At 47.8% G+C, this 22,876-nt stretch overlaps 1 long non-coding RNA gene across 1 annotated transcript in view; it reads right to left on the bottom strand.

The window, feature by feature from the left end:
• The window catches only part of LOC127688953 (uncharacterized), a 48,492-nt gene that overhangs the window by 9,348 nt on the left and 16,268 nt on the right, over positions 1 to 22,876 (bottom strand). The window contains exons 3-4 of the long non-coding RNA XR_007978795.1: positions 13,526 to 13,807; positions 9,471 to 9,545 (exon numbers count right to left, since the gene is read on the bottom strand). This is a non-coding gene — a long non-coding RNA (uncharacterized LOC127688953). The remainder of the gene's footprint in view (positions 1 to 9,470; positions 9,546 to 13,525; positions 13,808 to 22,876) is intronic.

Raw genomic sequence — 22,876 nt, 5'->3', positions numbered from 1 at the left:
GCAGGTGTGTGGAGGTGAGGCATCCTGACACAACAGGAGCTGGGTGCAGGGAGGACACTGATGGGTGACATAGCTAAAAGCTGATCCAAGGGGTTAGCCTTGGGCAGACACGAAAGGCTAAAGAGCCACAGAGCAGAGCGGGTTAGTTTGGAGTAAGTCTCAGGAAGATTTCCTGGAGGAGGTAGCTTTGGAGCAGCTCTTAAATGACAGCCAGAACTATGGGAGGTGAACCATCCATTGGAAGTCACACCTCTTGAGAAATCAAGACTCACAGCACAGGGGCTCACGCCCCTCTCCCCCCACCCCCAGAGGTATTTCTTTCCTTATAGAAACTTCGCAGGAATAGAGTTGTTCCCATCAACTCTGAGAAGAGAATGCGGTGTTGACTTTTAAAGCAGTGTGAGCACTGCCGGGGGCCTTCCTGGGTAGGATAGTACCACAGAGAAGCCAATTACTCTCTTCTCAGCACTAGGACTGGCCTGAGCCCCAGGCACTTTCCACACACCAATTCCATATTCATGGGCACCTCGGTCAGAGTAATACAAACCCCATTTTGCAGAAGCAGATTCAAGAGGTCAGAAGGCCTCGAAAGGCTGTAGAGGGACAGCACCAGAATTGGCTCCTGGGCCACACCCTCAGCCAGAGGGCACCATTGGAGCAGTGCTTCATCAGTAATCTCCCTTCAGAGCCCCACGAGCCCCACAGGGAGGGATACTGGCTCCTTGCCAGGTCAATAACAGCCCATTAGGAAGCCTCTGCTTAATAAAACATTAACGCTGAATTATTGAAGGGCTAGAAAGTACTGTGGAGATTCAAATAGACAGGAAAGGGGAGGAGGTCAGACAGAGGCCGAGGATGGGGAGAGAATGGGAACTGAGTCTCCCCAAGCAGAGGACCTCCGCCTGGGTGTGACAAGATAGCTGTTACATCAACCACACTGTGACCTGTGTCACCTCATTTTACCAAGGAGGAAACTGAGGATATAGAGGTTTCTTAACCTTACCCAGAAATAAGCAGCCATTGAGTAGAACTGGACTAGGCCAGCTGGCTTGACTTCACTCGTCAGTGAAGGTGGATGGGGAGGTGGACTGGGAGTGGCCTGGAGAACAGGGACACAGAAGTAATGTTCCACCGGCCGGTCCAAGACAGCCGGAGGAAGGAGGGCCCGGAAGCCAAGGTCCTGCAGACTGGGAGAGAGGGGACTTAGCTACTGTGGCTCTCGGCATCCTCTTGCTCTTAGGAGCTTTGCCCATGGCCACTTTAGCATTCTTCAAAACCGGAAGCACACCCTTGGGATGAGAGTTGGCCTGCAGCAGGAAGCAGAGCTGGGCCTTTGCTGGAGAGCTCATCGCCTCCATCCTGTCCTTCTATGTTCAATGGTCCATCAGCGTCTGCTGCCCCAGGCTAATGACACGCTCCTCAAGCTTCTGGTACTTTCCACAACTCATCAGGGAATGGGATGTGGGAAGATGGAACTAAGATGCCAAGTTGTTTTAACTAGACATGGGAATCTATGATTCTGAAGTTTTTAGGAAACATTAAGTTCTGTCTTCAACAGTTTCTCTGTCCAGGCGGTATGCTGAGACACTTAGTGCACGAATGACTGGACACAGGGCAATCTCTTCCAAGGACTCCCAACTGCCCGAGGGTCTGGACAGGAGCCAGGGGGACAGTGGACCAGTTGTCTGTGCCAGCTACTGCTTGGGTCTTTCTTTCATCATTTAAGCAGTGGGGAAATGGCACGGAAGACTTAGTTCCACCTAGTCCCCTGGAAAGTGGATGCAGACTCAAGGGGAAGCAGTCTACAAGCTCTTCTGAGGAAGAGCCTGGCTTGGCTGCTGACTGCTGAGAAACCTAGGGAGTGGCCACATCTCAGCAGTTCTCCATCTGGGCATGGGGAGGGTGGCAATCACCTTCTATATGAGACACCCGCTCACTGTAACAGACTGATGACATGTAGGAACCCCGGTTCCTGTTCACCCCTCTCTGCCCATGGCCTTTGCCTATGACTCTGCACTGCCTCTCACCTTAAAGGGATGGCAGCTCTTCCCCAATAAGGTCTCAGAATTCATATGCTGAAGGCTAATGCCCAGCATGATGGGTCAGCAGATGGGGGTCTTTGAGAGATAGCTGGCTCATTAGGATGCAGGCCTCCCTGGTAGACTAGAGAGGGCATTGGAATGGGGAGGGAGCTCAGCCAGTGAAGTGCTGGAGGATCCATTCCCTAAAACCTTATGGAAAGCTGGGGTGTGGTCATACACAGCTGTGCTGCCAAGGGAGGCAGAGACAAGAGGATCCCTGGGGCTCACTGCCCTTCCTGTCACCCACACTGGTGAGAGACCCTGTCTCATTAAAAAAAAAAGGGTAAGAGCAACCACTAGAGATATTGAATATCTTTATCACTCAAGATATTAACTCACATATATTATATGTAAATATATATTTTATATAAATGTAAAGCAAGAAAATGGTGTCTCTGAACCAGTAAGAAGGCCTTCTTCAGACACCAAGTGCACCTCAGTCTTGGAGTTCTCAACCTCCAGAACAATGAATGACATATCTGTAACCAGCATCGGGTATTTTGTTACAGTGGTCTTCAGGGGCTAAGATACACACTCTTCCACTAAGGCTGGCCACATCACTTGCTTTGGCCAATGAGATGCTCACCACTGTGGTAGGAACAAGGGCAAGTGCTCTAATGGCTAAGCTCTGCCCCCCCCCCACCTCTGCATCTGCAGTCACCAGGAAGGAAAAACCCTACAGAGCCTGACTGGAGGGTGAGAAGCACCTAATGAGGAGCCGAGCTTGGACTACTGGCGGTCAGCCAAGGTCGCCCCCAGCCCAGCCTATGCTCAGGTATGTGATCAGCTCAGGTGAGAACAGAGAGATCTCTCTGCTGACTTGTTGGTCAAGGAGTTAAAAAAAAAAAAAGCTGACTTTTTTTTATAAGCCAGAGTGTGGGTTGATGGTTTGTGGGGTGGTATAAGAAACACACTCGAAACACAGTACACAGTTGGAGCCCAAGATCTGAGCATTTCCCCACGTACCACCCCCACACTTTCAAGAACCAACTAGGTCCTGATGGAGACAGTTGGGAGGCATAAACCACGGTCCCAGGGTGCGCTCAGCTTCTAGCTCAGTGTTACCTCCCACTTCGGATGGATTGCAGACACCGACTGCTCAATTTTGATTAAACACTAAATTGTAAGCTGCTTACAGAATGCATGCAGAAAGCTGACATTTATGAAGTCCAATAAACTACTTGTAAGAACAGGAGTGCTAGATGAGGGGAAAAAAAATAAAATAAAATCCTCATCCAAACAAACATGGGTTGACAGCCGGCAGATGGTCAGAATCCCTTCCCTTGTAAACTAGAAAAATGAAGATTTGGCAAGGGCTGTCTGAAAAAGAACTTGCAAACATCAAAGCTTCCGCTTTCTGGGCTGGTGTTTTTCTGGGCCTGACTTCAATATTTTCACAGGCTACTGCACGGAAAAGGTGTTGCGGGCCCCCGCATCGCTGGCGAGGGAAAGGCTAAGACATACCAGAGAGGGAGGATTTATAGGAGGCAGCGCTGCCAACCTCGCAAAGAGGGAGCGAGCATTGAAAAGCCAGCGCCTGCACACTTCCATAAATCCCTACAACTCAGCGTCAAGCCTCCCCCTTAATCTGCTGAGGTGTGAGGGAAAGGAAGAAGGAATTTTCTAACTCCATTTTTTCCACTCGGATCAGCTTTCAAGGGGGAGGGTGACTGCAAGTTAATCTTTTGAGGCCAACAGCCATCTTAATAGAAATGAGATCCAGCCTTAAAACCTCAGGCCTGGGCTCTCCTCACCTTTGTAAAATGAAGGAAAACGGCTGTTAAGTGGGACTTTGGCCTGGACTCAAAGGGGCCCTGAGGATGGGGAGCAGCAGGGCCTTTGAAGGCTCAGGTTTTTCGTAGTTTCATGTCCTCCCCGGGAAATTGCATTGGTTAGTGTGCCGACATGCTGGTGGGGCAGACTTGGTGGGTTTTTTGGTTATTTACATGGTATGCCACAGATTGACAGATTGCCCCCACTTCCCCCACTTCCAAAGGCAGCCTTGGTGACACTCCCCAGTATTATTGTCCCAGACACATCAGTTGGTACTGTGGTTTGAGTACCATCTAAGCAAGCCCACAAAGTACCCATTATGATTGAAGTCTTGAGCTCAATAGTGGTGGTGTGTGGTGATGGAAGACCTTGGGGAGGTGGCGGATGGGGTATAATGAGATGACCTTTGGTTGTTGAGAGTATGCTCTCTGAAGGGACTGTGGGGCACCAGTTTCCTTCCTGATTTTATGTTCAATGATGATGAAAGCGCTCTCTCTCTCTCTCTCTCTCTCTCTCACACACACACACACACACACACACACACACCACACACACACCACACACACACACACACACACACTGATATGCTACTGTCTGCTATTCTCATTAGATAACCAATAGAGTCCAACTCAACTTGGACATTTTGTTTTGTAACTTTGTGTGCACGCACACATGTTTGTATGGGCACATGGGTGGTATAGAGACACATTTGTAGGAATGTGTACACGTGTGTATAGGTGCCTGTACTTGTGCGTGCATGTACATATGGAGATGAAAAGTTAGACATCCAGCGTCTCTCTCAAACCTAGAACTCTTAGATTCAGCTGGACTGGCTGGCCAGTGGTGTCCAGGAATCTGCTTGTCTCTACAAAATTATAGGTATAGATAGCTATACCTGATTTTTCACATGGGTGCAGGAGAGTCAAACACAGGTCTTCAAGCCTGTACAACAGGTATTTACTAACGGAGCTAAATCTCTACCTATCCTCCTTCAAGAATTCCGTACTTCAAATTTCCACAATTGGACTGGGATTTAGCTCAGTCGTATGAAACCCTGAGTTCCATCTTCAGGACCATGTAAAGCAGGCATGATGGTGCATTCAAGATCAGCCTGAGATTCATGAGACCCTGTCAATAAAGAGGTAAATAAATAAACCTCCAAAGCCTTGATCTAAGTAAGCCTTAGATCATCACTTACAACATCACTGCTTCAGGTGTTGTCTTGTGATACACCACACCCAGATCTAATCCACTATGCCTCACACTGTCACTTGTAAATCTCACAGAGGTCCATGTCCTCTTAAATGACAGAGCGTGGGGGCCTTGTAAGATCCTACGTAGACAGTCTGTAGGTTTGTGGGCTTTTGGCACCAGGTCAGCCATTTTAGTTTCTTCTTCGCTGCATGCTTAGGACCCTCAGCCATGAAGGCCTACAGGTTTACCATGCCTTGACCAGGAGTAAGCCTGTGGATCTTGTAGGGTGATGAAGGGTCAGGGACACAGGCAGCATGTGAAGAATACCAGCTCGTAAGCAGGTCACTGTAGGGACCACAGGGACAAGCATGCCTGGAACATTATAGGATCAGAGGACCTGGACCAGTATAGTGGCTGAGAGGTGGGGTTTATAGGGAAGCCTTCCTGAAGGAAATAATTCTTTTAGTTACATCTTAAAGATTGAATAGACAGACAAGGAAATGAAATTCCTCAAGAGAGGAAAACCAAGTGAGTAAAGTTTACCAGTCATCTTTATAGTGGGCACTCCCAGCAGTGGTCACCTCCATGTTGGTTTTTTATGGAGTCTCTGTGTGAATTTCACCTGTCATCCTTCACCACTCAAAGAACATAGGTTCTTTCTCCAGGCAGAGGGGTTAGGCTTCTCAGACACGGCTTGTGCAGCCAAAGGTCGTGGCCCTTACTATGTTGTCTTCTTTCCTTACTCGGACCATGGCCCAGCATTCTAGGACAAAGGTGGCAAGAGTCCCTACAAACCACAGAGCTCATTGGCTTAGTGAATGACCTTGGAATTGGAGCTACATTTTAGGGAGATAGTTTTTTCAGGGTGCAGGGTCTTGCTCAGTTTAGGGGGTCGGACTCAAGATCAAAGCAGACGGTCAGTCTAGTGCTGCTTGTTGGAACCAACTGGACTACAGTCTGAAATCCTGGATGGTGACCAGAAAACGTGTCTCCTTGAGACAGTTGCAGAGAAACTTCAGGGTGAGGCTCTCCAGGTGAACTATGGAGAAGCACCAGGCTGATTCCTCTCAGTGAACAAGGAAAAAGGAAGTCATGTTCTAAGTCACTACAGGACATGGTGATGCTTAGGTCATTTCTTTGGCCACACTTGGCCCAAAGTTTGGGCTCTACAATAATACTGAATGTTACCACCTCTCAGAAATAGAAGAAGCAAAACACATGAACAAAAGGACGCTTTATGCTCTGATCTAATTGTCCCTCCAACAACCTGTTCCATGCTGACCTCACTGACTACTCTCTCTGAATAATAGATAACAGATACCCTGGCAGAGGCAGCTCTGAGCCCAGCATCCTTCCTCTGAACAGTAGAATAGGAGCACCATGCTCTGAAGAATGATCTTTAGGTCCTGACAGACTGCATTTATAATAAAGGTCCCTGTACTTTTTATCAGCCAGTGGCACAGCAACCATCTTAGCTTGTGTAAGCATATCCTCAGATGTTCATATAGTAACCAAACTGCCTAATGGCATGTTTCTCAGAACATGCTCCTGTCATTAAAGGACACTTTGGTATATGTAGATCGTATATGCATGCGTGTATATATTGGGAAATGGTTCCATTGAGTAAAGTGCTTGCCGCAAACACATGAAGACCTGGGTTCAGATTCTTGCTTCCCCCATAAACAAACAACAACAAAACTCCCAAGAAACAAAAAACTGGGTGTGGCGGTGCATGTCTGTACTCCTAGCAGTTCAGGGTGAGAGGGTGAAGATGAGCGGATCCCAGGGCCTTTTGGCCAGCCTGACTAACCAAAATGATAAGCATAAGAATTGATGAGAGATCCTGTCTGAAAATATAAGGAGGAGGGCTGGAGAAATGGCTCCTCTGGCCAAGCGCACTTTCTGTGCAATCATGAAGTCAGAGTTCAGATCCTAGCATCCTTCTAGGATCCAGCGAGGTGTCTGTCAACCATCTCTAACTCTGGCTCTGAGGGCTATGATTCCCCCTTCTGGTCTCCATACATATGAACACAAGTACATGTGCATATATGCACTCATCATGTGTATGCATACACACTCACACACACACACACAGAGAGAGACAGAGAGAGAGAGAGAGAGATCACATTATTACAGGTAATCCATAAATATGTAATGTAGTAATGAAAGTATGTGACAGCTCATTGGGAGCCCTGTGGTTTATTTACCAGGTACAATAAATTCCACAGTGAAATACCTCAGTGAAAGACAATGCTGTTTTATCCTCACTTATACAGCAAAGTTCCAACCTACTGGCCACTGAAGTCACCTAGTTCTTTGTTGTGTCCCCCGAGACTTGCTGGATGCACTGTGGTGGCAGAGTTCCACATTATCTTACCAGGGAGCTTCAGTTTGAGTCTCTGTGGCTCCTTTGAACTCTGCCTCTTTCAAGGCCTCCGGGGTGAGGGGACAACTACAGGATGCAGCCACAATAATATTTAAACACTTAAGTACAACAATTCACCTTCCGAGTCCCCCAGTAACATCTCCTAATTAATCACCTTGTGTACTGCATTCTAAATTAATTGAATTAAAAGTAATTAAATCCAGGAAATTGAAATTAGTCTGATTAGATTAGAGGCACATCCAGAGACTGTGGTGAGGGGTGTCATGTAAATTGGCCAATTTCAGTGCAGAAGAGAGAGACTTAGTTTATAGACAGGCTGTTAAGGGGGAAGGCAGGCCTTATAAAGGGCAGTCAAGGTGGGCACAGAAAGGAAGGACATTGAGAGGAGTAACAGGGTGACAATGACAAGAGTGACTTGGCTGGTGCAGGCTTGTACTGAGCCTGTTACTTCCCAAGAACCTCTCAGAAGGCAAAGCTACTGCTGCCCTGACTGGCAGGAGGGGAAAATGAGAGGAGGGCAGTAACAATCAGTCATTCTCGTAGATGAACAGATAGCTTTGGTGCACACAGGGGGTACACCAGCATTCTGGATGGGACCCCAAACTATCTAATGGTGAAGGCCAAGACTCCGTCCTCTGTAGCATGTGGTGGAGAAGGCTCATAGACATACCCTGTTTGGGGCTGACCCAGGCCAGAGACATAGCTGTGATGAACAGAGGCAGGCTAGAAAGACAAAAAGGGAAAGATCTCCCTCTGAAGTCTGAAGTCTGGCTCAAGTCCCTCACTACCTACAAGTTAGGAATTCCGGAAGTCAGACAAGACTTTCTCTCTGTCTCTCTGTCTCTGTCTCTCACTCCCTTCCTCCCTCCCTTCCTTCTTCTCTCTCCCTTCTTCCCCCCTCCCTCTCTCCCTCTCTCTCTGTCTGTGTGTGTGCACGTGTGTGTGTGCGTGTGTGCATGCGTGTGCACGCACATGTATGTATGAGCACATGTTCTTGGGTACCATTGGGCTTGCACATTCCACAGTGCTTTTTTAGAGACAAGAGGACAATCTTTTGGTGTTGGAACCTCAGTTTTCCACTTTGAAACAAGGTCTCTTTGCCTTTGTTCAATCTATACTATAGGCCTGCAAGTTTCTGTTGATTCTCCTGGTTCTGCCTTCCATAGGCCTGTACATGACTCCAGGATTACACACAGACACATGCTGAGGTGTCCTGCTTTCACATGAGTCCTAGGGATCCATATTTGGGTCATTTGGCTTGTACAAGTGCTTTTTACCTTCTGAGCCATCTCTGGAGTGAAGACAATATTCTTTTTATATAGAGAATGGTAAAATAGCAAAAAACACAAACAATAAGTAATAAAGATTTTTAAAAGATATATATATGTATATATATATATATATATGCATACATAGATATAGACACACACATATGCATATGACTGCTAGATCACCAAAGTTCATTGCTCATGGGAAGAGACAATAACATTAGTCCTCAAAGCTTCAAATCCCGCAAGGCAACAGGAGAATGACCAGATGACCTGCACATATGGTAGACTGCCACACAGGAAGAGAAAGACCTTTCACTTAGGAAAGGAGGGTTTTTCCTAGTAACCACTGTGCCTTCCCTTCCTTGACTTTGATGGGAGACACTGTCTGCTAAGGTGGTTTGCAATCCATCTTTGAAAAGAAGGTATGGAGCACAGGCAGCCAGTGCCTACATTCACGGGACATGCAGGCGTTCAAAGGGCCTATAGAGAATTGTCAGCTGACACCTGCCTCTTCCTCTTATAGCCTTGGCTTTGGGCAATCTTTTCCCATGAGTATTTCACTTGATCAACCACTTTAATTTGACCAACACAGGTGGGACCAAGTCTGTAGAATGAGTCTCCTGTAACACTTAATCAAGGCCACTCTAACAGGCTATCGAGCTAGGTAAGACCCCTGCCATGCCTTCCCAGAGCCCTGGGCTAGCCGTAGATATTAAGGTTTCCCCTAGGAAGTCAGGAGAAGCCCCCTTCTCTTCCTCTACTCACCTAGTTCATTGTTCAAAACCGTGTGGGCAGAAGATGAACAATTATGGACTTATATAGGCCCCCTGCGCCCGTGACCTGCAATGGGAAAGACACAGGAGAACTGTATGAGCTGCTTAGAGCCTAAGGCAGAGAGGGGTCAACTAGACTCAGGAGCACCTTTCATGACGCTTATTTTTTTACTGGAAACTCCTATTGTTGAGCAAACTGTCCACGGATGTCCTAGTTAGGATTACCATGACAAAACATAATGACTAAAGCAACTTGGGGAGGAAAGGGTTTATTTCACCTTACAGTTCCAGAGAGTGGTCCATCACTGAGACAGGGAAGAACAGGAGCCTAAAAGCGTGTGCAGATCTTATGGGTGAGTGCTCCTTACCGACGTGCTCCCACTGGCTTTGCTCAGCTTGCTTTTGGATAGAACTCAGGACCACCAATCCAGGGATGGTCTTGGCTCTCCCCCATCAATCACTAATTAAAAAATGCCACACAGCCTGATCATATAGAGACATTTTCTTAATTGAGGCTCCCTCCTCTCAAATGACTTTAGTGTGTGTCAAGTTGACATCGAACTAACCAGCACAACAGGGTAGTCATAGACAATGAGTCAGAAACTCCTCCAATGACTAAGGTCATCTGAGAGTTCTTACTAGGGGATTTGACTTAAACACTTGAAAATCTCTTGTGACCAAGGATCAGGTCACTATGTTTTCAAATTCTCATTTGACTTTCACATAAGAATTTCCCAGTTCCCGGGTTGCATATGGTCCCTAGAAATACGGTATCATTAAAACTTGTTGAACACACCCAAGAGTAATCTTCCTCAATCTTTAGCATAGGTTGGTAGCCTTCCAATGTTCTTTCAGTGGCTGGTGAGCCAAGAGGTAAGGTGATCAGCTGGAGCAACTGAGTCCAATGTTTTAGGAGTTTCAGGTGTTTGGGTATTTTCGGGTCTAAGACCGCCCAGCTAGTTCTACTTGCTACACCCCTAATCAGGCAACACCTTTAAGCCTCAAGGAATAACCGGGCGAAGATTAAGACAAAAGGGTTGTGGATACCTGTTTTGCATGGAAGAGGCAGGAGCTAGGATCAAGAGGAATGGGGATAAATCACAGTCAGAGCTAAGAGTATATAGATGTCCTTTCCTTGTCCCTTCAAGGTCACAAGTTCAGGGAGAAGATGCTGCTGCTTCAAGTTGCTGGGGTTGCTGTCCTTTCTGGAGGCACGATGTCACCCTTTTCCAGTCGTGTCCTGCCAATACTCAGACTTTCAGTGCAGGCAGATCAGGAGCAAGACAAGCTGTTGTTGCTGGTGTTACTATTATTTGTGTTTTTATCTTGTTTTTTGTTTGCCTAAGAAACAGGGTCTTACTCTGTAGCCCAAGGTGGCCTGAAATATACTATCTAGTCTAGGCTGGCTTCAAAAGGCAATAATTCTTTGTCTCAGCCTTTTAAATGCTGGGATTGTAGGTATGAGCCACCACAGCCACCTAAGAACATTTTTATTCACAGAAGTCCCTGTTCCACTTTTCTTTCTGTTGATGTGTGTGATGAAAACGCTGACGGAAAGCAACTTAAGGGAGAAGTCAGGTCAGGAACTCAAGTAGGAACTTGAAGCAGATGCCATGGACGAACACTATTTGCTGGCTTGCTTACAAACTTGTGCCTATCCCACTCTCATACAGTCTAGGACTGCTTCCCTAGGGAACTGTGCTGCCCCTGGTAGATGGGACCCTTCTCCATCAATGAACAGTCAAAACAACTGACACAGATATGTCCAGAGGTCAATTTGATCTGGGCAGTTCCTCAACTGAGACTTCTTTCTCAGGTAACTCTAGGCTGTGTCAGGTTGACAGTTAAAGCTAACCAAGACAACAAACTTCCTCTTATGGCCTCCTGTAGGGCTCTGGGAGTGGCAGCTGTATCATCATCCAGACAGCCACTATACAAGGACCTAAGACAATATTAATCTTGCCTAATAATCCAAGAGATTGAGCCAGAATGAATTGCCTCCCTCTGTCCTTTATTTGGCAAGCCTAGAGCAGCTCTTTAGAGGGGAGTAAAAAGACATTTGTGACCAGGAGGGTCAGGGGAAAAAACCTTGTTTTGCAGAAGAGATGGGGATGGTAAGCAGAACGCAATTGAAAGCAACAAAGGAAGAGAGGTGGAAACAGACAGGCATGAGCTCATGCTGGCATCAATACACACACAGCTTGGTCTCTCGCCTGCCCATCAAAAACATCCACAGCCTAAAACATCCACAGTTCCTCCCAGAACAGTGGGAGTGAACTCACTTCTCGACCTAAAAGTAGTTTCCACAATGCTAAGGGCACAGCTGCCCTGGAGATGAAAGTCTGCACCTCTGCCAACAAGAACTGCTGACAGTTTTGAAATGACAGTTTTGCCACGTTTTTGCCCATCATGGGATCAAGGAAGTCCCCAGTCCTCTCTCGGGCAGTTGGCCTCCTGCCAGCCTACTGCCCATTCAAAACAGGCCCCAAACAACAGAAACCCCCTTCCCAAACCACTGAGTTGCCTGTGAGCCTCAGAGACACTGTAGGAAGCCTTGGAGGAAACCGCCCTGATGTGGCTTCTTACAAGACAAACAAGAAGGAGCAGACATCACTGAAGCTATGCTCCCCAGCCAGTTCTGGGCTGCTGAAGCTGCAGATAAGAAGATGTGTTTCAGGGCCTCTGGATGGATGAATGCATGAAGACTCCCTGTGCCCATGACCGTCCTTGAGCAAAGGGACCATATTGTCCCTGCCTTGTGTTGTTCCTAAGGCACAGGAACACTGCTGGTTAGGACAAAGGGGTCTCAGTTTGCAAAAATCCCACCTAGGAGACCATCTTTAAAGTTGTCAAAGAGATATTATTGAGAGCAGGCAGGAGCAGGCAGAAGAACGGTGCCTCCCATAGTGTGCCCTGCGCCTGTTGGCTCCCAACAGACGATACTCCTGACCTTTTGCTGAGAAATTAGACCAACTTCAGCTTCCACTGCTGTTCTGCCTAATTGGCCTCACTGCTGGGGTGCGGGAAACAAGTCCTGAAGAAGAATAAAAAGCAGCTGCTTTCTTTGACCATGGAAGGCAGAACTGGATGCTGTGTGGTGATTTTCAAGGCAATTCAAAATTAACTTCGAATTAGCAGGCGCTGACTCCCTACCCACCTCGCTCACTCTCGTGTGTGTGTGTGTGTGTGTGTGTGTGTGTGTGTGTGTTCCTTAGGCATAGAACAGAGCTGCTCAGCCTCCCCAGCTCCGCTCCCAAGCCAGCCTGTGGTTTCGCATCTTCACCCCTCCATCTCTCTAGGCAGCATGTGCTGCCTCCTCCAAAGGCATCAATGAGGCAGGAGACTCAAACACCAACCATGGGCTTTTTCCAAGCTGTAGCTTTAAGGTGCCAGTGTGCTTGGCAGCCAAGAGACTGCCTCTGGTGTGTGTTTGCTGGAGATAATCACACATCCTCCAGGTAGGGTGCTGGTGGGGCTGGGGAGGCATGGCTAAGCTCTCTCCGGTGGGAGAAGGAAGTAGTGGGAAAGGCAGAGGAGAGAAAAGTAGATCTGGCTGGAGGGAGGTGCTAATGGTCATTACGGCACCTCGGCTCCATCAAAGGACTGGAGCCCTTCCATGTCTGTTGCCAGCAGAAAGCTTTGGCTTCTGTTTTGCTTCCTTGAAACTCATTGCCCATCCAGCACCTTGGTTTGAACACCCCAGACTGCTCTCTGTTAGGAGCGGTTGTATATGAGCACCCCAATACGTAGCCAGAGGCATCCCTGGATCTCTGTGTCAGCCCCATTCTGATCCCCCCCCCCACCGTTTTCTATCCTGTTTCTCTTTCCAGAAATCAGTTCCATGATCAGACAGACCTCATCAGACCCCAGTTGCCCCAAACTAGCCCAGGGCCTCCGATGACTGGGCCACAGCCAGAACCCAATAACTACTTGTAAATTGGATGGTGGTTTGCTTCAGACCACTCAAAGCCTGTTTTTTCTCCTTTAATGACCCAAGAAAATACACACATTAAAAATATTTCCAACCTCATGTTTGTTTCTACTTACTCCGGCAGGTAGGCCGAGGAACCAAATTTTTCTTCATTGTTCTGCTGAGGACTGGGCAGTTTCCGGTGTAATCACACATTAGGTGGTGGGTAGCCGGCGCTGTCCATGTGACAACAGATACACTGCCTGGAGCAGGCTGAGGTCCTTTTACTCAGGACTCACTGGAGATGTGCTGTAGGCTGGCCAGCTAGGTCTGCAGTGAGCCTCCTGCAATGGTACCCACTGCCATCACGTTATACTGGGCCACACGGGATTTGATCAGTTTGCAGACAGTCTTCCAGCCTGCAAGAGGGGGTCTGAGTTTTGACTCCAGGTTGAACTAATATCTTTGTGAAATAAAGCAGACAGGGTCTGGGGAAAAAGCTCAGTTGGAAAAGTCCATGTCTTGCAAGTACCAGGACCTGACTTTGGTCTCTAGAACACATTTCGAACAAACAAACAAACAAACAAACAAACAAACAAACCCAGGCATGATGGTACAGGTTTATAATCCCAGTGCTGGGAAGGCAGATATAGGCACCCTACCTCTACCCCTGGGAACTGTCTACCAGCCAACCCTGAACACATTCAGACAGAAAGAGACAGAGAGAGACAGAGAGACAGAGAGACAGGGAGACAGAGAGATAGACAGAGACAGACAGAGACAGACAGACAGACAGACAGACAGACAGACAGACAGACAGAGATGAAGAGATGAAGAGATAGGGACAGAGAGATGGAGACAGAGAGAGTGTATAGACCTACCTGGCCAGGGACGACCTCGATTAACAAAGTGACTGTGAGCTGGCCTTGGCTGACAAGAAAGATCAGTCATGACCATTTTGTGGGGAAGGCCATCTGGACAGGGCCAACAGATACTGCCAAGGCAATGTCAAGAGTGAGCCTGACCTGTTGAAAGACTCAGGAGTGAACTCGTACCATTAGAACATGGTGGGCCGGGGGGGGGGGGGGTAAATGGAGATTTAAGACAAGGATTGCAATCGTGGGAGCCTGCTTCCAGGGTAAGGAGTTAGACAACAAGATTCATTCAGGGCTCCACTGGGTTTCTCTCTGTCACGATGGGAGCTTCTCTCTCTGCTTCCATCTGCCATGAGGTGACCAGCCTCTTCCTCTCCATTCTTCTGGCACCGTGTTCTTCCCAAGCACATGAGGAAGCCCAGAAATTATAGACCTAAACCTCTACAGCTATGAGCCAAACGAATCCTCCTTCTTCTGCAGATAAAGGAAAGGAAAGGGAAGCAGTTAAAAACTTTTGTTTAGAAGATTTGTATTTTGAGGCCATTCTGGCTGCTGTACAGAACAGACTTGGCAGGAAAAACAGAGTTGAAAGAGTCTGGGAACAGTGACAGTTGACCAAGGAAACCTGATGAGTGGCCTAGTGATGGGGTGGAGCAGAGAGGTGTAGGGAGCAGGGAGCACGGAGAGCAGGTGGGGGTCAGGAGGGTAGACGTAGGGAGCAGAGAGAAATGGACAGGCTCGAGAGATGTTTTGGAGGTAGATCCTATATGTCCTGCTGATGGATTGCAGTTTGAGGAAGAGGAAAGGGAAGGGCCAAGGGCTCTGGGGGATTCAGTCTGGAGCTCTGCGGTTAGATGTCAGTACTGTGGGATGGGAAGACTTAGGGAGGACCAGAGTTATAAACAAAGCATTTATCTTGGGGTGGGTGGCTAACCCTCTTCCTCATCAGCACCATGGCTAAATAAGTATGCTGCTGTAAGCTGCTCAGAACTCTCCACAGCTGGCTTACAATCCTCCAACTAGTTCAGTGGAGGCTCACGCTCGGCCCTCACAAGAAAGTGCCTCCAGTTTCATCGAACTGCCTGCCCCAAGGCTACAACTGTTTCATGGCGCCCCTGGCCAAGGATGGCCATTGTGTGGGCTCCTGCCAAAGCCTTCTTCACACCAGAAACCTTCTCCTCTGGGACCTGCCCTCCAATGTCCACTCATGAGTGTCTCCCAGGAGGGAGTTCCTGGATTCTTTTTTTATTTATTGTTTTAAGATTTATTTCTATTTCTTTTTGTTGTTGTTGTTTTGTTTTGTTTGGGTTTGTTTTGATTTGGTTTGGTTTTTTTGTTTTGTTGTTTGGGTGTTTTTTGAGACAGGGTTTCTCTGTATGGCCCTGGCTGTCATGGAACTCACTCTGTAGACCAGGTTGGCCTCGAACTCAGAAATCTGCCTACCTCTGCCTTCCAAGTGCTGGGATTAAAGGAGTGTGCTACCTCTGCTGGGCTATTTCTATTTCTTAAAGGGTGTGTGTGTGTGTGTGTGCGCGTGTGATACCATAGACAGATTCTTTCCTTCACTGTTTAACATTAAACAAAGTGAACCCTAAAAAAAGAAAGATCTCTCTCCCTCTCTCTCTCTCTCTCTCTCTCTCTCTCTCTCCCTCTCTCACACACACACACATACACACACACACACACACACACACATACACACAAGGCCAGAAGAGGGTAGTAGAGCTTTGGGAGCTGTAGTTACAGGCAATTGTGAGCCGAGAACCAGACTCAAGACCTGTGGAAGAACAGCAAGCCATCTTGACCATTGAGCCATCTCTCCAGCCCTGAGTTCCTTGGCTCTACTGGTAGAATCCCCCCTACATTCACCCGCTCTCTGAATCTAGTTCCAGGAAGGCTTATCTAAGGCTGTTGCCAGCCTCCTGGCTATCACCTTAAAGCCTATTCTGAAGAATTCTGAAAGTGCTACCTCCCGGCTTCCCTAAGATCTATTTGAAATTTCCTTGTTCTTCCCACCCTGTCCCTCAGCACAAGACCCTCAGAAATGACTCCTGGCCTAGGTTCGTTTACCCTTGTGTGCAGACATTGGAGCCCCTGGTCCTTGCTGAGAAGTGTTACAAACACACCAGGAGCGGAGATGTCTCTTGACACACTATCCAAAGCCAGAGGGCAGGAAATAGAACAACAGTGTGGCTAGTTCCCTTCTGTGTTCAGGGGTAACTGTCCATGTGTATGTATCTGTAGTCACACATATGGCAGATTTGTACATACTGTTTCCATGTGCATATATATAAGTAGCCTGATGGATTAAGGACCACAACCCTTGATGATACAGGGGTGTCCTATACACTAGTGTAGCTACTCTAGGAGCCATTAGGGGTGGGCGACCATCCATCATCCTTCTGCTGAGCCCAACACCCTGGCGTGGTTGAGCCCCTTACTCTACTTCGCACGCATGCTTTCCGACGTGGCCCATTCTACCAGAGGTGCCTTTTTCTCTAGCTAGCACAAGGCTCTACTTACTAACCCTTAAGTGGGAACTCTGGGTCTGCCTTTAGCATCTATACTTTGTTTTCTAGGGAGGAATTTCTTGAAAAGGGGCCAGATGCTCCCTATGAGTCTCTGTCTCCAGAGCATCTGAGGAGGAAGATGATAGGACACAGGAGAAGGGCCACATCTGACCCATTTGCTTTCTGTTCCTCACAGGGTCACCTCAGCCCAGCAGCCCCAGCCGATCCCACTTCCTGAACCAAGCCCAGCACACACCCTCAACATGTCAGCTTACTCTAAGATCTAGCTCTCTGCTCTGTACTTTCTTCTGTGGCGCGCGCGTATGCATGTGTATATGTGTGTGTGTGTGTGTGTGTGTGTGTGTGTGTGTGTGTGTGTGTATGTGTGTGTGTGTGTATGTGTATGTGGTGCATGGGCATATGTGTGCTTGTGTGTGTAAAGGCCTCAGGTGTCACTATTCCCTCAGGAGTGCCAGCCACCTTTTGGAGACAGCCTCTCCCCAGCCTGGAGCTCTCCTACTAGGCTAGCCTGGCTGGCCAGCAACCTGCAGGGACCTGCCCAGCCTCCCCTGCACCCCCTGCTCCCAGCCACCCCAGTACGCACAGCCTGGGAGCGCCATCAGAGTCAGATCCTCTTTCTCTCCTGGCAAGCACTTCCACAGCAGCAATAGCTGAACCAGCAGCTCCCCCGCTCTGAGGTTCTTCTGTGAGTTCTCAAGTTCTAGACACACCAGCTCACTTCCCTTGTTTCTTCCTTATAGGGAGAGAAGCTCTTTCTCCCCCATGTATGCAATAGCCAGAAGTTGTCTTTCTGACCTTTGATTTTCTACATTAAAGTGTCTCCATCTGATGTAAAATTCTCTACCAACCTGTGGCTGGAGCTGGAATGTACGGGCAAAGCATATATATATATATATATATATATATATATATATATATATATATATATATATATATATATATATATATACTGCCATATACTGCCATGATACTAGGCCGGGTGCTATGTGCTTGCCCTTATGTAAGGTTATTTTCTGACTGTTGTTGATTTACTTCAGACTGTGTCATTTAAATTCAAATTTATGAGTTATCTGGATTGCATTCCTGTTCATGGTCATGCTGCTCAGAGTACTGATGTTCAGCCTTATGAATTATTATTTTATTTCACAACTTACTTCTTGGCTTTCTCAAGCACATTTTCTATTTGGTCAAAGCTTAATAAAAATAAAATAAAATCTCTCCATTAAATCATCTGTGAGCTGGGGAGATGGTGCAGTGGATAAATGACCTGAGAGTTTGAATCCCCAGACCCCCCCCCACACACACATAAAAGGTAGGCATGGCACTGTGTGTCCATAACCCTGTGATCCCATATGGTGAGGCAAGATGTGCAGGCTCAAGTATCCCTGGACTGTCTCGGGCCAGCTAGCCTGGCATAAGGACAAGCAACAGAACAAGAGAAAGACCTGTCTCAAACAAGGTAAAAGGCCAGGGCTGGCACCCACACTGTGCTCCGAGTGCTACACATACGCTGTGGCACAGGCACCTGCACTTCCACATGCAAATCCACACATATCATACATATAAATGCATGCATACACACAAAGATAAAAGCAAAGTCACTGGCATAGACTGTTTCTCAGACCGTCAGTCTAGGATTGCATAGCGAGGCAAGCTTCATCCCGTTAGGCCGGCTCAATCAGAGCCCTCCCTGGTTTCAGGCATCTGTTTATTCCTCCCCAGCAAGCACGCTTGTGTTATAATTATTATGTATGAAGGAGGATTTGGTATATACACATAATGTTTGCACACAATGGGATATGCTTAGAACACGGCTGGGGGGGGGGGGCTGGAGCTCACTCTGGGAATTGAGGGTCGGTAGTATTAATGGATGAGAGCGTATTCCACACAGATGGCTGAGGTCTTCACAGCCAGCCACACACTCCTTCACTCTGAAAAGCTGCATGCATGTTGGTATTCTACACCTTCGATTACCAGGCCAAGGGGCAGCCCTGTGGTTAGAGAGACTGCATTCAGGAAGACATCACAAGCCAGCAGTGCCCTGCTCCTGGGTTGCCACATCCCCTTGCCCACAGGTTCAGGGAAGGTTCCAGAAAATCTGAAGTTGATGGTGGAATGAAGCCCAGACCACAGAGAGAAATGGCAGCAGGAAGCTTCCACAAAGCTGCGTCCTCAGATAGAATTGTAGACACAAACAGGGAGCAGGACAGAACCTCACGGCTCCTGAGACAGATTTGGGCTCCAACTCAATGTGTAGCTGGCGTAGACCTAACTATCATTCCAGTTCCTGGGGTTGGCCTAGTTGCTCCAAGACAATTTGGGAAATCTTAAGTCTTCTGCCCAGCTCGGGTGACCCTGGCTTAAAGCAATCACCTTGAAACCTGCGCTTGTATTTGATGGAATCAATGAAGATTCAGTTGGAACAGATGTGGCTATAAGTAGCCATTCTGATAACTGTGCTTAGCCCTAGAAATAGACGCCTCTCTTCTAGGGTCACAGGTGGTACATGCAGTTCTTTTGTCATCGAGAAGCAAGGCACCTGAGGACTATAATCAAGGAAACTGATTGGGTCAGACCATGCCAAAACCCACACCCTCTTTTATCATGGGATGCTGTGAATGTGAGCTTTAGCACCTTGTGACTGTTACTTGTTAAGCTCTGTCAGTTGTATCCCTAACTTCACACACAGTTAAGCTGAGGTTCCAAATACAGAGAGCTGGTTGTCTCACGACTCATAGCAAACAACACCTCAGTCTTCCATCAGCTTGCCTAGTAAGCCACAAAAGCTCGCCTGCCACATTGTCAGCTGAAATGGGGCTCAGTGTTTGTTGAGCGCATCAGTTACTGGGTGAGAAGGGGACCAGAGGGAGCGCTGGCAGAGACTCTGGATAAGTGGGGGCTTGGAGGGAAGGAGAGGGGGATGGTGTGAAGGGGGATGATGAGAAGACACGCCCAAGGGCTTATTCTATTTCCAGCCTGTGAACATATTTGCAGTACAAAAGCTTCATTAAACTCCAGGCTTTCTGTGGATAAATGTCTGCTTGCCACTGGGTCCAGAAATGATAAACATCCAAAAACACAGAAAGCTTTCTGAAGTTTATTATAGAAATAACAGAAATGGCTCTACAAAGCTCAGAGCTGGCAGAAGTTGGGGCCATAATTCCACCAAGGACCAAAGGGAGGAGGTTTGTGAGGTGGCTCAGAGGGCGAAGGTGCTTGCTGCAGAGCTGGTGACCTAAGTTTGGTCCCCATGTCCCACAGGGCATTCCTGTGAGTTGTCCTTTGACCTCAACACGAGCACCAGAGCACACATTTGCCACCCCATCCCAAATATATTGATGTTTAAAAGACAAACAAACCCCAGGACAGAAGGTCGTGGCAGTGCAAGGAGTGCATGTGGTGGTTCTGACTTTTGAATCCACATGTACGGAAGAGGCAGCTCTGCTTCCTGGGGCTGAGACGGCTCCCAGTTCAAGTCTCTACTTGAACAACCTCTGTTGTTAGCTTTGCTAGGCAAGGGCTTCAGAGAACCTTGTTTCCCCTGACCTGCGTTATAAAAGAGAGCACTGGTCTACTATACCATATTTGTGAATCAAATGTTTCAAGATTTTCACAATGTTTCATTTTCTGGAGCCCCAGGGTAAGGACCTGGGGCCATAGCTCCACAGTAAAATCTTGTCATGCAAGCACAAGGACCTGAGTTCAATCCTCAGGACCGTAAAAAAAGCCAGGTATGGTAGAATACACTTGTAATCCCAGTGCCGTAGAATAAGAGACTGGTAGAACCCTGGGACTCACTGTCCAGCCCAGACGAATTGGTGGGTTTCATGCCAGTGAGAGACCCTGTCTCAAGCAACAAGAGAGGGGGCACAATGACCTGAGGTTGCACACACACACACACACACACACACACAGAGAGAGAGAGAGAGAGAGAGAGAGAGAGAGAGAGAGAGAGAGAGAGAGAGAGAGAGAGAGTTTGATTTTAGGGAGCTTCAGGCTGCATCGTGATATTATGTAACACCCAGTAAATTCTGGTCTGCACCAGTCTCTCTTCGGGGAAATACAGATATTTACAGTCAGCAGGTAATTAAGACAATAAATCATCCACATCAGCTCAGGCCTCACTTGCCTCCAATTGAATCAGACAAATCCTTCGGTTGCCATAGCTTCTTAGATGCTTTGGGATGGAGGTGAGGGACTTGGCTTATCTGAAACAGCTCGAGCCTCATGAGGTTACAGGATGTATCGAATGATATAGGCACACCCCTCCTGAGTTTCGCTAGTGTGATTTTTTTAAATTTTAGATTGTTTTATGTGGATAAGTGTTTTGCCTGCATGGTACGTGCACTGTGTACACACAGTGCTTGTGGAGGTCATGAGAGAGTCAGATTCCCTAGAATTAGAGTTAAGGATGGTTGTGAGGTGCAATGTGGGTGCTGGAAACTGAAGCTAGGTCCTCTATAAGAGCAGCAAGTACTCCTGAGTCATCTCTCAAGCCACCCACCCCGCTTTCTAAAACAGCTCTCACTACCCTTGAGTGTGGCTGGCCTGGAACTCAATATGTCAACCACACTGGCCTCAAACTCACAGAGATTCTCCTGCCTCCACTCCCACCCCAGCCTCTGCCTCCTAGGTGCAGAGGTTACAGACATGCACTGCCATACCCAGTTGCTAGTGAGTTTTTGTTTCCTCTGCTTCTTCATGAAGTTCTGAAGGGATTTCTTCTCTGCCCAGAGAAAGGGCATTCTCCTGTGACCTCCTCTGGATCTGCCCCTGGATCTGTCTGTAAACTAATTTTCTAAAATATCTCCATCTACTTCAGAGTAGCACAAGACCCACTGATGCCCAGAGTTCCACTGGAAATGCCCTCATATGATGGCCAACCCAGTCTCCCTTTCTGTATCTGCTATCTGGTTTGGTCTCATCCTATATCCAGGCTTGCTGGAACTTTCTATGTAGCCAAGACTGGCCTCTGTTTTATAATAATTCTCCTGCTTCAAAATCCCAAGAGCTGGGATTATAGCATGAGCTGGCATGCCTGACTCCTACTGGTTACAAGAGGGACCACAGGGACTTTCTATTCAACTCTGGGCAGACCTCTCCACAGAAAGCTAAGTCTAGGGTATAAGGGCTTAAAGGCAGGGTCAGCCTGTGTAGGTCAAAGACAAGGTCATCAGGACACAGTCCATAAACAAATAAGAGCTGGATCAAGGGTGAGACAGCACTAGGTCAAAGGCAGCCCTAGGTGTCAGTCAGCTATGGGTAAGTGTAAGGGAAGCAGAAGGGGTGCAGAAGGCAGGATCCGCGAGGCTGTCCGAGTTACCCTCCGCTGCTCGGCAAGCTTCCTCCAAAATGAATGGCTTCAAGAAAGAACATCAACTTTACTGTCCCTTCAGATTCTCACTGGTGGAGACTACAGGCCCAGAGGCCTTGCACAGGCTGAACAGTGTTTCCACAGACCCATAGCAGTTCTGAAGCATCTCCTGGCCCTAAGTCAGCCCTTCCGTTGCACAGGAGCAAGGCCACGTGTGTCTTCCTGCAGCCTGATCCATCCTTTGCTGCATCACCTATTTGTTGAGAGCATCTCTATTTTTCAGGTCATCTCAAGTGACAGCCTCTCTTAGCCTTTACCACACGGCATGCTCCTCCAGTTTCAAATAGTGTGTCCTCTCTTTTTCCTAAGATCTTACTGCTTCTTTATCCAGGCCAATGGACTTCTGTGTGTCACCAAATCCCCTTAAGCGGTCACTCCCCCTCTTGCTCCAGTTCCTGCCATGTCTGGTTCCAAAACTGTGCCCACACGAGTGTCAGCACACATCTGGTGCCTACCTCCTCTACGGTTACAGTCTGATGTAACACTTGTTCCTACCATAGTGACACGGACCTACAATAGTCATATACCCCACCAAAGGGTAGAACTGGAGTGGTTTAGCTGGCTAAACCTGGTGGCAGATCTCATGAGGTTGCGGACGTGGGCCAGTCTGAGTTGCAGTCCCCTGAAAACAACACTGCTCTGGAAGACCCTTTTCTAAAGTGACTCACTCATATGGATGTGCCTTGTACCTGGGCATGGAGTTGAACC

Source organism: Apodemus sylvaticus, chromosome 7 (genome assembly GCF_947179515.1).
Source record: "Apodemus sylvaticus chromosome 7, mApoSyl1.1, whole genome shotgun sequence".
NCBI classification, from domain to species: Eukaryota; Metazoa; Chordata; class Mammalia; order Rodentia; family Muridae; genus Apodemus; species Apodemus sylvaticus.
This window is presented reverse-complemented; position numbering and strand designations above follow the sequence as displayed.